Here is a 13,979-nt window from a genome sequence, read left to right as displayed (position 1 = left end):
GGAAAATACTCACACATTAAAAGTAAAGACTAATCAATCTTAAACAGTGAACGAGCACATTAATGACACATAGAAATTGTTTATATATATATATACACACACACATATATATATACATATATATGTATATGAGACATATTTTGGTCATATCAACCCTTCTATTCCTTCTCGTGTCCCTTTTCTACTCTCTACCTGCTTTCTCATCCCAGTTACTCTCCCTCTACCTTTAAAAAGAATTTTGGCCCCATAATTTCATGTGGGGTTATTTATAGATGAAAAGTGGGGAGTTATTGATAGCAACTTGGGCTTCTTAATAGGGGTCACACCACTGAACAAAATGTCTCTCCCGATCCAGAACCATTAACTGCAGATATATTCTAAGGAGCTCTGGGGCCTCATGAGCCCCTCTCCCTCCATGAAGGGAAGGCTGACAGGCCTGCTCTTGGGCAGGGATCATGCAAGTGCTCAGAGCTGCTGAGAGTTCAGCAGTGCAGCAGCCGTGTCATGGCTGGAACACAGGGTTCCCTTACATCCTTTCTCCCCCTTTTTAATGAGATTGCTGACTCTTGGGTGGGGTGATGTAGATGTGTGGTTTGGTAAATTCTTTAATTCCCGTGTCTTGGGTTCATCTTCCTGGAACAACATTTTGGTGGCCTCGTTTGGGGACTCTGTTTGGCTCCATTGTCCTCTCTTCCCTCTTTGGCTTGTGGCGGTTGAGATGCTTCTGGACAGCTGAAGATATCTGTCTGGAAAGGTTTTGCAGTGACAGTCAATGCTCCAGACTGAGAGTCTGAAAGCATTTAACCCTTTACCTTAGGAGAGAAGTATGACAGGCATCGCTTTCCTTGTAAACCAATGTCCCATGACCCCTGACAAATGAAGGGGTTTTGAGAACAGACCATCCTAGCCCTTCTCAGACAGACCCATTCTGGGGTCAGCAGCCTCTCAGTTGCATTTGGCACAGAGGGAAGCGAGGCAGAAAGAGTAGTTGGGCAGTCCTAGTTGACTGTGTGAAAACACCTTTGCAGTTTTGTTTGCAATGAGTACATGGTAAGGGTCCCTCTAAGGGCCATGACAGGAGTGCATGCAAGTGATGCATTCAGAAGCTTGTTATGTTCAGTTCTCATTGTCTGTGAAGAAGACAGTGTATTGAACATGTAACCAGACAGTCAACAGGTCAGTGTTGGGGGCTGGGAGAATGGCCCAATAGGTAAGGGCCTTGCTATGGAAGAATGAAGACTGGAATTCACATCCCTGAAACCACGTGGGACACATGTTCCATGTCCTCAGAAGACTAACCCTATCAAGAACCAGAGTGAGAACCCAGCCTGCTCCTTACCTCCTTAGGGATGAGATTTCCTCTTCACGTTCTTGTAAATGTAAAGAATAACAGATAGGATGATGATGATGGTGCTGACTACTGCTATGATGGTAAATACTTTCTTATTGGAAAACTGCTTGGAAGACAGAATCTGGGTGGTGTTCATGGTATATAGAAGCTGGGTGATATCCATGGTGCTTGATGTTGGTCCTTAAAAAAAATCAGCAATGTTCAGGATAAGGCCTAAAACATAACTCCATCAGCACCTTCTCTCTCCATTAAGTCTGAGGACCTCATGTGTAATAACTGTTTATAATTCCTGAGTAGAGAGAGGAGTGGAGCTGTGCAGACAATATTCTTGCAGAGTTTATTTCCTTACCAAAGAAAGCAAATGTCTATCAAAGCATTAAACAATTGACATACTTAATGTGGTAAAACTTTTTGGATGGTGGCACAATTGTGTTTAATTGTGCCAGAAATGATAGTGAAGCCTTTAAAGTGATGTGGAGCTGGTACAAGGGCAGCTATAAGTGAGAAGGAAAGTGTAGTTGTATAGTATATGTGTTTTAACAAATGAAGCTGCCTGAAGATCTGCAGGCAAAGGGAAGCCACACTTTTAATGTCAGGATTTGGGAGACAGATGCAGACAGATCTTTGTGCGTCAAGCCCACCACGGGCTACACAAAATCAATCCAAAAACAGATCCAAGTGGTGGTGGCGGCTCACACCTTCAACCCCAGTACCAGGGAGTGACATGCCTTTATTCCCAGCACTCAGGGGGAGATGGAGACAGGAATGATATGGCTGGGTGGAGAGAGGAATATAAAGGAGGAAAGACAGGAATTGACTGGAGTGTGGAGTCTGAGGTTGGTGGGGAACACTGCAGGAGGCCCCCTTTTGTGTCTGAGTCTTGATAGAGGTAAGATCTTTCTAGTGTCTTGGCTGCTTTGATTTTCTGACCTTCAGCTTGAACCTCAATATCTGTCTCTAGGTTTTTATTAAATGTGATACAGAAAAAGATATAAGTTTACAGTGATGCTGACTTGAGGCCCATTAGCAGGCCATGTAGTGTCTGGGCCATTAGTTCGTACGAAATGAGAAATACTGGAGGGTGAGATGAGGAAGAGGAATCCTTGTGGTTATCACTGGATTTCAGACAGGAAGACAACCAGGAAATGACCCACCCAGTCTATCAAATGTGATGGAGTTGGTCCCTGATAATCTAGGTAATACCTACTTGGCCTTTCCTTCGGGTGCTTTAAGAGTTCCTTGAGCCAGTGCCTGCAGTCTGCTGTGGAGATTATCAAGAGATCTTTTATGAATTGTTCATCATCCTTCCATTTATTCATGATACCACCAACTTCACGATCAATCAGTGTCCAATTCATATTAATTGTGTTGAAGATGAAGGAGTACTTTCCACTGATGTTAAATCTCCAGGAGGCACCAACAATTTGTCCTTGTTCATACTGAGAAAGCATGGTGGCCTGTAAAGTGGGCTGATCTGCGAATCACACACAATACCATCATGCTTCACTCTCATAGATCCATCACTTCTCCAAAGGTCAGGACTTTCTACTTGCTTATGAGCCAGGATCATTTCCACATGACTTGTCCTTTGTTACCCACTGGGTACCACATGCTTCCAAGGTTGGACCAGTGCTCCGCTCTTTCACACAGACACACTCACCATCTCATTCCCACATGTGCTCTGCCCTTCCTCTCTCTTGCCACCTGTCTCTGCCTCAGTACCGATCCCATACTTACCACTGGTCTCAGTCATCTCTTGTATGGTGTTAGCCAACATCTTCCTGAGCTCTTTCCACAAGTATTCCAGCCTTTGGATCATATCTTTCCACACAGGAGTGGCATTTACTGCTTTCCCCAGGTCACCCAAAGGTGTGAATTTGCTATCCTTATATTGAAGTAAAGGCTCTCCATCCACTGAGCACTGCCCTTCACACCAGGACTGCCCAGGTGCGGTCTGAGCATTGACAATGATGTCACAACTAAGAGAGTGTGTATCTGTGAGAGAAACAAACAAGAGAGGTACAAAGAGGGAGCAGAAAGCCACAGGACTCAAGATTCTGTGACATCCAGAATCCCTCTGAAGGATAAACGGGCAGGAAGAGAAGCCTCTAGTCAAGATGTCACTCAGCTTCTGGATCCATATTTCCGTGCCATCTTTGACTGTCTTGGAGTGGGAGGACCCCTCAGATGCACAACATATCACCAGGGGGATTCATCTCACAAGTTCTTTTAGTGAATTTTATCAAGTGTTGAGGAACTAAATCTGTCAGATAGTATCTGTTCCCGAAAATGAAAATCTACTGAACACACAGGGAAAGGAGGCATCATAGAACACGTGGTAAATTAACATGGAGCCTGGAGTTCAGGAAAGGCCTCCTGGACTATGCTGCAACTTGTCATGGGAGGGGAGCTATCACCTGTGAGCACAGTACTCACCGTGTTCCCACTGGGCCATTTCACACAGCAATTTTGAACATCATATCTCAAATTCTCTCCCATTAAACCACATCCCTAAGTCATTCTCAAGAAGAGATCTCTGTCTGTGACATTCTCGAAGCCCTGATCTCTCTCCTCTTCCTCAGGCAGTTGTTCCCCAGCGCACTTATGGGCCCTGGTCTCCCAGATTAACATCAAGAGAAGACACAATATCCTAAAGCTGTTCTGTTCAGCAGACTGCACAAACAAGTAGGAAAGATCTAGAGGGACATGGAATATGTACTCTCCTTTGTGTGTGCAGACATGAAATCTAAAATTATAATTTTAAAGGAAGTTTTAGCAACTTTTCTATGTAATTATACTAAAAAATGAAGAAATGTTTTTTTAAAAAGCCAAAAAAAAAAAAAAAATCCCCTCCTTCCCGTCTCTCATCCTAAAACTTCTGCAATGAGGTGTGCTGTTGCAGGTTTGGGGACATCCTCTCCTGTCCCCTTCAACCAGTTTCTTCTTCCTTCTCCTCTCTGCCTCTTCTGTCACCTGCTTCTTCTGTCACTGTGGTTCCCCCAACTTTCTCCTTCCTCCCACTCCTAAGGCTTGAATTTGTTCTTTAATGACTGGAATCTTTCTCACTAAGTACCTTCTACTGGAAGATGGGTGGACATGAACGTGAGCCCTTGTGAGCCGAGAACTAGCTCTATGGTTGTGAACCAAAGGTCACAATCTCAGCAGTTTTGTGGATCAGATACAATATGTATCAGTTGTCTGTAAGAAAAATCCAATTAGAAGTTTGATGAAAGGAAACTGTTTTTCCTAAAGCAGGAACAGGGATTTATGAAGGCGATTGAAAGAAAGCATCCCTGACATAATAACGTCCAAGCATGCACCAATAGTAATTAATAATAATAATATAAATGTCTTAGAAGAAAGTATTTAAACTCACACTTCCAGATTTGAGAAGGAAAACATTTTTATACCTTATTCCAAGAGTGTCACAGTAGTATTGACTAGAAAAGGTCTCAAAAAGCCTTGAGACTGACCAAGCAGGGCAGACAGGCTTGACACTGACTCTGGGGTTCTCCTGCCTCTCCCTTCTTAATACTGACAATAAAGCCACACAGCACCATACTTGACTCTATTACAGGGTCGCTAGGGCTCAAACCAAGCCCTCATGGTTTTGAAGTAGGCCCTTTGCCACTCAGCTCTTTCCCCATGCCTTGCATACAGTAACTTTCGGTAGTCAGTGAACAGCCAGTATTTTCTGGAGACAATTCCCACATGCTCCAGGAGAGCTTGCAGAGGCCGGGCCATACTGCATGAAACAGGAAGTCCAGAACTTCTAAAGCTGGAAGTGAAGGGCGTGTGTAAAGACTCAGAAAAGTACATGTGTCAAAGGATATGTGATATGAAATATGCCCACTCTCTGTCCATGGAGAAGCACGGATGACCCTTGTTTGCCAAGCATGGAAAAGATGCCCAGGGAGAAGGGCACAGGTCTTGAGAGATGCACAGGAATGAAAACTACACAAGGTCAGAGTTGTGGAGGTTTGAATAAGAATGGCTCCCATAGGCTCATCTATTTGAATGCTTGGGCATCAGGATTTGGCACTTCCTAAGAGGGATTAGGATTGTAGCCTAGTTTGAGCAGGCATGACGTTATTGGGGGTGGGCTTTGAGGTTTAAAAAAGCCAATTCCAAGTCCAGAGCCTCTCTCTTCTTGCAGCCTTTGGATCTTGATGAAGAACTCTCAGCTACCATATCTGCCTGGGTACCACCAGGCTCCTCATCATGAGGATAATGGGCTAAACCTTTGAAACTCTAAGCAAGCCCCAAACTAAGAGTTTCCATGGTCGTGTTATCTCTTCACAGCAATAGAACACTGAGCAAGACCATGTTTCTCACATAAGCTGCATATGGCAGAGTGTTTATCTCAGCAACAGAATGAGACTCGAAAAAGACACGCAAGACTCTTTTGATGTCTGAGAGCACTAGGTCCCTATGTGGTGCACATACATACATGCAGTCAAAACATAAAATGAATGTAAACATCACTTAAATGGACCACTTCAAGGACAGCCCCAGATTGCCCTCCTAGGAGGACCAATCAGGTCGCATCAGGATCCCATCAGCCCAGCAGCAAGTGCGGTCGTTCTTCCTGCACTGCTTCATCACTGCCCTGTCACTCAGGGATGGACCCCAGATGCTCCTGTGAGTGTCTAGTGTGGTTGTTTGAATGAGTCTGTCCTCTATAGAGCAGGGTGTTTGAATACGTGGTCCCCAGTTGGTGGCAGCTGTTTGGATAGGTTCAGGAGGTACGGCCTGGCTGAAGGAAGTATGTCACTGGGAGTGTGTGATTTTGAAACCCATTCCCATTTCTTCATCTCTGGATCTTGTTTGAGGTTTAATATGTGTGTTCTAAGCTAGGTATAGTATCACATATCTCTCATGCAAGCATTTGGGAGGCAAAGTAAGGCAGTTCTTTATGAGTTTTTGTCCATCCTGTTCTCCATAGTGAGTTCTAGGACAGCAGGAACTATACAGGAAGACCTCATCTCAAAAACCCAAACCAGCAGGGTGATAGTGGAACATGCCTTTAATCTCAGCACTGAGAGACGGAGGCAGGAGGTTCTCTGTGAGTTCGAGGTCAGCCTGGTCTACAGAGCAAGTTTCAGGACAGGACAGGACGGTTTCACAGAGAAACCCTGTCTCGAAAAATAAATAAACAACAAACAAACAAAAGTGTAGTCCACCGAGAGGTGTACTATACTAAACAACAACAACAACAGCAACAACAACAAAAACCAAACCAAACTAAAGCTATGTGGGCTCTAAGCTTGCTGCTCCAGCCACCAAGCACCCCAGGTGTCACGCTTCTCTGCTGTGAGGTGAAGGACTCTTGTCCTCTGAAACTCTAAGATCCCAAACCCTTCCTTCTGTGTGACCATGGCCTTGGTGTTCATCACAGCAGCAGAAAGTGCCTAATACAGCTACTGTATCAGTACTGAGGTCTTCCCAGAACAGACAGTCTCTGTTACACCTGCTCAGCTCTGCTCTTGAAACCTGAAAGCAGCCAGAGACAATAAACCAACAAAGAACATGGCTGGATCTTCCTCTAGGACTCTCTGACCCAGGACAATCTGTCAGCCTGAGGGGTCAGTTCTCGGAAATGACCCTGGGTGGAGTTTATGTCTAATTGGAGAACCACGTTGCTTGGTGACCAGCCTGACCCACCTATAGCAGGGAAAATGTTCTATTTCACTGAGGCTCCTGACATGGTAGTGGATCCACAGAGAGTGGTCTGTGGTCCTGGGCTATGAGAAGGCCCATCAGGCTCCCGGCAGACATCATGAGATGATCTCTTTCCCACTAGGCTATTAGGTGGAAAGGTCACAGTCAGAGATGTCCAGAAGAGAGACATTGCTGCAGGAACAAAACATGTCACTTGTGTGTTGAGAGCTACCTAGCAGGGAGAGATAAGGACCCTTGTCTGACAGAACATCTCTTGTTGCCCAGATGCTTTTGGCGATCTTACCTCACTTAGAGGAAGAGACTGAGGTTAGTTCTCAAGTAAGCTGCCACCTCTTTCTCAGCAAGCACCTCAGGCTTCAGTAGTGATCTCTATGGCCATGGGATCTAAGGAATCCACTGGACAGCAGTGAGAGATCAAAAGTCCCTAAATCCAGGGTCTCTTCGTGTCATTTCTAGCTGACACAGAAGCCAAAGGCAACATAGAATCCACTGCTGTCTGGGAAACACACAGCTTTCAAAGTTCTTCTGAATACACTCTGTGGCGATGGGTACCAGTTCTGAGACATGGGGTACACCCTAACTGGGGTCAGAAGAATGATGGTAGCCACATTTGCTGTCCCATTCATCAGCTTGTTGCATTCCAAGTCTGTTACACTAAAGTTAGAATTGAGTATTTGGTGCAGGACAGATATAGTGAGGCTTGCCAGGTTGAAAATATTTAGTGCCCGCCACTTACAGGAATAAAGGAACCTACTCCTGTCTAAATGAACATCATTATTGGATGCTGTTTTCCCAGGAAGCTGAGTACATGGGGCTTGGTAGGCAAGAGTAGAGCCTTCCACATGTCTCTGTCTAGTACAATTGCCAGAGTCCAGTATATTCAGCCCTGGTTAGCTGAGGTGCTAACCCACAGATTGTCACCTAGTGGGAAAGGGGCTGGAAGGCACTTTATGGATGGGGGTGGGAAAGGTTAGCTGGGCAGGGAAGGGCGCTGAGCCAGAAGGTGGTTGATGAGTCTTATGGCATTGAAACTGAGCTTGGTGGTACAAAGATGTAATCCCAGCACCTGACAGACCTAGGGAGAGAAAGAATTGCTGCAAATTCTATAGTGTGGGCTATGGTGTAAAATCCCGACTTTTAAGGGTAAAAAGCGAGAGAGAGGGTGGTTGTGACTGCTGTGTCCCTGGAAGCATCTATTGTGATCTGTGGAAGAATACCATGGAACAGTGGCAAATAAAGTTTGAGGGCAAAGATTTCCAGAAATGTTAGAAATACTTTTGAGGCTGGGAAGAAAGTCTTCAGAGCATACTGCATTAAGTCCATAGAAGCTGAATGAGCCTCTTGGCAGGGTGTCACACTGCGGTTTTATGGCTAGATTTAGGCTTCCTGTAGCCCCTCCCCAGTATGACTGAGTGCTGAGCGCATCAGCTGGACTCCCCTTTGGCATCTTGTCCCCTGCCCTCCTTATTTTCCCTTCTGACCAGGTAATTTTCCTAGTCCTTTCCTGGACTGTATAAAATTGGCAGGGCTTGGGACAGTTAGCCCTGCTGGTTTTCCTTGGGTTCAGGAGCTTCCCAGAGAATGACGGCTACCCTGGGATTCAATAGCCTGGTTCTCCCCTCCTTCACCTTCCCACTCCCTTTACCCCTCAAGTTAGAATATAGCAACTCACCACCGATGGGTATCATGGACCACAGACAGATCAGTAGAACCCAGAAGCACAGTGCCTTAGTGGAAGGATAGTTCTGGACAGCTGCAGTCCTTGCCATATCCTGAGCACCAGGTTTAGCAATCAGATCTGTGGAGAGAACCAACGAGGACTCATGGCAGGCCTACAGAGCACCCTTCACAAAGATCTACTGACTTTTCAGTGGGTATTCTGCCTGGTGCATTTTTAACAGACTGCTGTGGTCCCTCCCTCTGGGAGGCTGAGACTATCATCATCTGAGTGGAGCATCCCTGCCCTGGATGTAGACCCAGGCTCTCACATCTCTTGGTCCCTCCCTGGCACTCTCCCTTGTTGGTAACTGAAGCTGCCTACAGTTGCAAATTATGGCCCTACAGTCAGTGTTTTTGTGGGGCAGGATGGGATTCTGGCAGCTTGTGTAATTTAAGGCCAGTCACGCCCACAGCAGCTTGAGTCACTAGGAGTTTCTCTCTTGAGTATTGGACACACACCTGCTTTAGCTTCAGCCTCACCAGGAGCCTCCCTCTCAACCACCTCACCCCACGCCTTCTAAGTTTCCTAATGATCTCCCTTCTGCACTTTCCATCACCTTCCCTCTTCCTACATCTAAATCCCAGACTCACTTTCTCCACCAAGTCTCTTCCCTTCAACCCTGTCCTCCCCCCACACCTTAATTGTCCTAATGCTTGGCCCATGTCCCAGCACTCCTCATCTACAAGGTGCCCTTGTCACTCTCCCCTCCCTCCTCTCTATGTCCTTCTGTTACCAACATCCCCCTCCCCACTGGAGACCCTTAGTAACTATCTTGTCACCAAAGTTGTGCTTTTTCTCCATAACTCTGTGACACTGGAAGCTAAGACCTTTAGGAAAGCTCTGCAATCACAAAATTATTCCAGTAAAAATCAGATTCAGTTCTGTAGAGAAGACTCAGAGGTTAAGAGCCGTGACTGCTCTTCCAGAGGACCCATGTTGGAATTCCATCCCCTCTTTTGAATTGTTCCCTGAGCCTTAGCTGTGGGACTGTTTGGAAGATTCATCCCTTAGGAGTGTGATCCTCAACTCTGCATATTGTTTGTGGTTTTCTGCAGTGGTCTCCAGTCTTTGCAGAGACATTCTCTTGATGAGAGTGAAGAATACAGCTGCTCCGGTGTTTAAGGACAAATGTTTATAGATTGATGATAGAGGTTATGCTGATTTAGTAAATTAGTGGTTGTGGAATCTCTTTCAGTAACCATGACTTCAGCACTTATTAGTTAGCTATGTTTATTATTAGTTTCCTGTACTGTGCAGGCATGATGTCCCTCCTGCTTAGCAGGTCTTAAGTTCAATGAGAGAGCTGCTAGATACCATCAAGGTATGTGTGCCAGTTCTGCACAGATAAGAGTTACTGTGGAATGCTGCTCACTGATGTGGTCCATAGGTGTCAATAGCTGGGTGTGACTATTGGTTGCCGCCCTCCTGTGAAAGCTTGAATAACACTTTTTGGAACCAAGAAAGGTAGTCCCATAGGGAGGTGACTTTAGGTCAGTTCCAGCTTAGTGGTCTCTGGGCTCTATCTCTAAAGGGCATGGTGTCTTTAGCAGTAGGGTCTTACCTTTCAGCTCTGGGAAAAAGAAGGGCAGGAGCAATAGGCTTGTGCTTTAGTAGCCTCTTGACAGCCCGTTGGACAGCCCTGACCCACAACTTGAAAGAGGATCTCTCCTGTCTTGTATTGGGGTTCTGTTAGGTGGTCTCCTGGAGGGAGCACCATCAACCCCATGAAAAAAGTTCATAGAACTACATATGTGTAGTTATACACAGATTTACGTTTGTTATAATTTTAGGTAAATGGTTAATAGCATGAACCCTTGTCACCTTTCCACCCATCCTGCTGTGACTTTACCTTCCTCACTCTTCTCCTCCTGTATTTACCTCCCCTCTTCACTAAGTAGAGGATGCGTTTCCATATTCCCTATCAGCTCAATTGTATCAGTTCTGATATTCCCCTTTACTCACATCCCACCTTCTTCTGCAATGACCTTCCTCTCCCTCCCTAAGCACCCCCTTCCCATGTCCCTATCAGATTGTCTAACTGTTAGATCTCCCTAATCTCACACCCAAGATTCTAGTTCTGCCCACTCTTGATGTGTTACACATTTTGGGACCACAGAGTCTGCAGCCCTCCTTTGACATGGACCTTCACTAGACCCTGACACTCAGTATCTATCTCATGTTGTATCACGGTGACAATCAAGGGCATCTGGAGTTCCCAGACAAACAAGCCTTTTCAGTCACCTCCTCACACTAATATGGGAGATTGTTTCTAGGTTAACATCCTCCCACAGGATAAAATGTTAGTATTCAGGCATCTGCACTGGTCTGCCCTTAGAGTCCTGACAGGATATGTCCTCAGCTGCAGCCACCCGGAGCACCTTCTGTGCACATTTGCTGTGTTCCCTTATGAAAGGCGGGCCTTGGCCTCTTCCTGTTGATTTCTCTTCTGCCACTCTTGTCCACTTGCCTGTGCTCAGTCTCTGTCCCTTCCCAGCCCCCTTCTTTCCTCCTGTCTCTGTCCCTTGTTAGCCCCTTCTCTGTCCTCTTCTAATAAACCTTCCTAGTGAGCCCTGATGTATGGCATGAGTACTTCCCATCATTTTCAATTGAATTGTAACCTTGGTTCCCCAAGATTAGGCAGGCCCTACTAGGGATTCCTCCAGCCCGCTGGCAGTCGGAGGCACTCCAACACATGGAACTGGGTCCAAATCTGACAGACAGCCTTGCTTCTCCAACTAATGGATCACTGGGTCCCTCTGTCGAACACTGGCATGGTTGGTGAGTTTCCCCACTTCTCTACCTCTGGCAATTTCCTGTGAGGTTTCTCTCTCAAATGTGTCTTCTTGCTTCTCAGACAAGTCTTGGTACCAGGCAATCCACGTGTCTCTCAGACTCAACCCTGGCACCTGCTCTTGTATCACTACTCACTGAGCAGCCTGTGCCTTCTAAATCGATCCTGTCTGAATTCCTGGGGCATTAGGAATTGCAGACCCTTGGATCCTACTTATCTGCCTCACTCATGGGAACTGTGTCATCGTCTGTTTCTCCTAGCTCCCCACTGGGATGTCTCTTGGAAAACATCAGACTTTTATCCTTGATGACTTCTAAACTCTTCTGCCTTTGTAATCAGTTCTGGCCCAAATACCCTTTACATATCAATTCAAATGCCACTTCCTGGCACCCTATATCCCGATATTTTTTTTGAGCTTTTATATTTTGTTTATTCTTCATTTAACTTTAAACACTACTATAGTTGAATATTAAAATAAGAACAACAGCCAAGTAGTGAGCATATTATGATTACAGTCCTTCCCATATTCACTACTGCATATAGAGTGACAAACAGTAACTGGCCCATTAAGAGGTCTGACACTGAACGCCACCTCTAGGGTCATGTTGATTGTCCTCATATACTTCTCCATGATAATGACGCCGTCTTTCCTGATTTGGATCAAAGTCCACCAGTTCTACCTGATCCATTTCATCAGTCTCTGATGGAGGAAGGTCATTGGTTAAAAAATAAAGAAACTGCTTGGCCCTCATAGGTTAGAACATAGGTGGGTGGAGTAAACAGAACAGAATTCTGGGAGGAAGAGGAAGTGAGCTCAGACTCGATAGCTCTCCTCTCTGGGGCAGAAGCGATGAAGCTCCGACCCAGGATGGACGTAGGCTAGAATCTTCCCGGTAAGCGCACCTTGGGGTGCTACTCACATTATTAGAAATGGGCTAGTCCAGGTGTGAGAGTTAGCCAAGAAGAGGCTAGATATAATGGGCCAAGCAGTGTTTAAAAGAATACAGTTTGTGTGTTGTTATTTTGGGGCATAAGCTAGCCAGGCTACCAGGAGCTGGGGCGGCAGGAACACAGCCCGCACCTCCCACAAAAAGTCTCTTCTACTTTCTTCCTTTCAGAAAGGAGTTTTTCCAGCAAAGAAAGTTTATCAGGAGAGAGAAAGCTTTTCTCAGGAAAGTTTACCTAAACTCAATAATTAGACGTCCTTTTTCATATGGCCGACGATATATTGGCATACCTTCGTTCAGCACACATTTTATATCTCCATGTTTGACAATATGATCTGCATGAGAGGTGATGACTATGGTTTGGTTGTCAGGAGTGGATATATGCTTTTGGAAGCCGCACAATGCATCAACCAGCTGTATGTCCATACACATGAAAAGGTCTTCTCCTCGCCGTGTAAAAACCGCATGGTCCTTCTGGTCTAACACAATGATAATGTCTCCTGGCTCCAGTTCTGGCTCTTGGTCTCCTTCACCATGTAATGATATCTTCTGACCATCTTTCATGCCTTTATCAAAATGAACTTCTAAAATCTTCTTCTCTCGAACTATCTTTCTCCCATTGCAGCTTTTACATCTGTCTTTAGGACTGATGTGTTCTCCATGACCCTGGCATTCCATGCACACTGACTGAATTTGCTGGACCATTTCTGGTCCAATCTGATGAGTCTTTATTTGCATGCCAGTCCCACAACAGTTGAGACAGCACTCTACTGCTCCTTTCTTACCACCTAGGCTTTCAATTTGTCACAGATCACATTCTTCTGCGGAGCCAGTTTTCTTATTGCACCATTATACAAGTCTTCTAAGGTCACTGAGCGCTGATGCACAACATTTTTACCTCTCCTTTCTCTATGCATCCTTCCTCCTCCTCCAAAGAACATATCAAAGATATCCATGGGTGAGACAAAACCACCACCTCCTCCACCCTCTTTAATCGCCTGCTCTCCTCCTTTATGATATAACTCCCTTTTTTTGGAATCAGCAAGAACTTCATAAGCTTGAGAAATCTGTTTAAACTTTTTGCCTTCATTTGGATTCTTATCAGACTGGTACTTCAAGGCCAATTCTTTATAAGCCTTTTTCAATTCTTCCTGGGTGGCATTGGGTTGGAACCCCAAAACATCATAGTAAGTGGTTTCTTTCACCATTTTTTACAGCAGGTGAGCGGGCCTGTGCCGGAGAGTTCCCTATCCCGATATTTTACAGGACCTTTGCAACATTCCTCCAGGGATCGGATAGATGGAAGGAGGTATCTGCCTCTCGCTCTTTTACTCTCCCCCTCCCAACACACCCCTTGCACTAACTCTGTTGTGTGTGGCTTGTTTGCTTAGTGCTGTGCCTTGGCAGGGCCAGCCAATGGTACTCACTTCAGGCTAGGACCCCACCTGCCTGCTCCACTTGCAGCAGATTTGCTCTCTTCCACCTGAA

At 45.6% G+C, this 13,979-nt stretch overlaps 1 pseudogene; it reads right to left on the bottom strand.

Annotated features, from left to right (window-relative positions):
* Positions 1-12,110: 12,110 nt before the first annotated feature.
* LOC130870160 (dnaJ homolog subfamily A member 1-like) lies at positions 12,111-13,699 on the bottom strand (annotated as a pseudogene).
* Positions 13,700-13,979: the final 280 nt, after the last annotated feature.

Source organism: Chionomys nivalis, chromosome 2 (assembly GCF_950005125.1).
Source record: "Chionomys nivalis chromosome 2, mChiNiv1.1, whole genome shotgun sequence".
Classification (NCBI taxonomy): Eukaryota; Metazoa; Chordata; class Mammalia; order Rodentia; family Cricetidae; genus Chionomys; species Chionomys nivalis.
The sequence above is the reverse complement of the archived record's forward strand: the minus strand, read 5'-3'. Positions and strand labels throughout refer to the sequence as shown.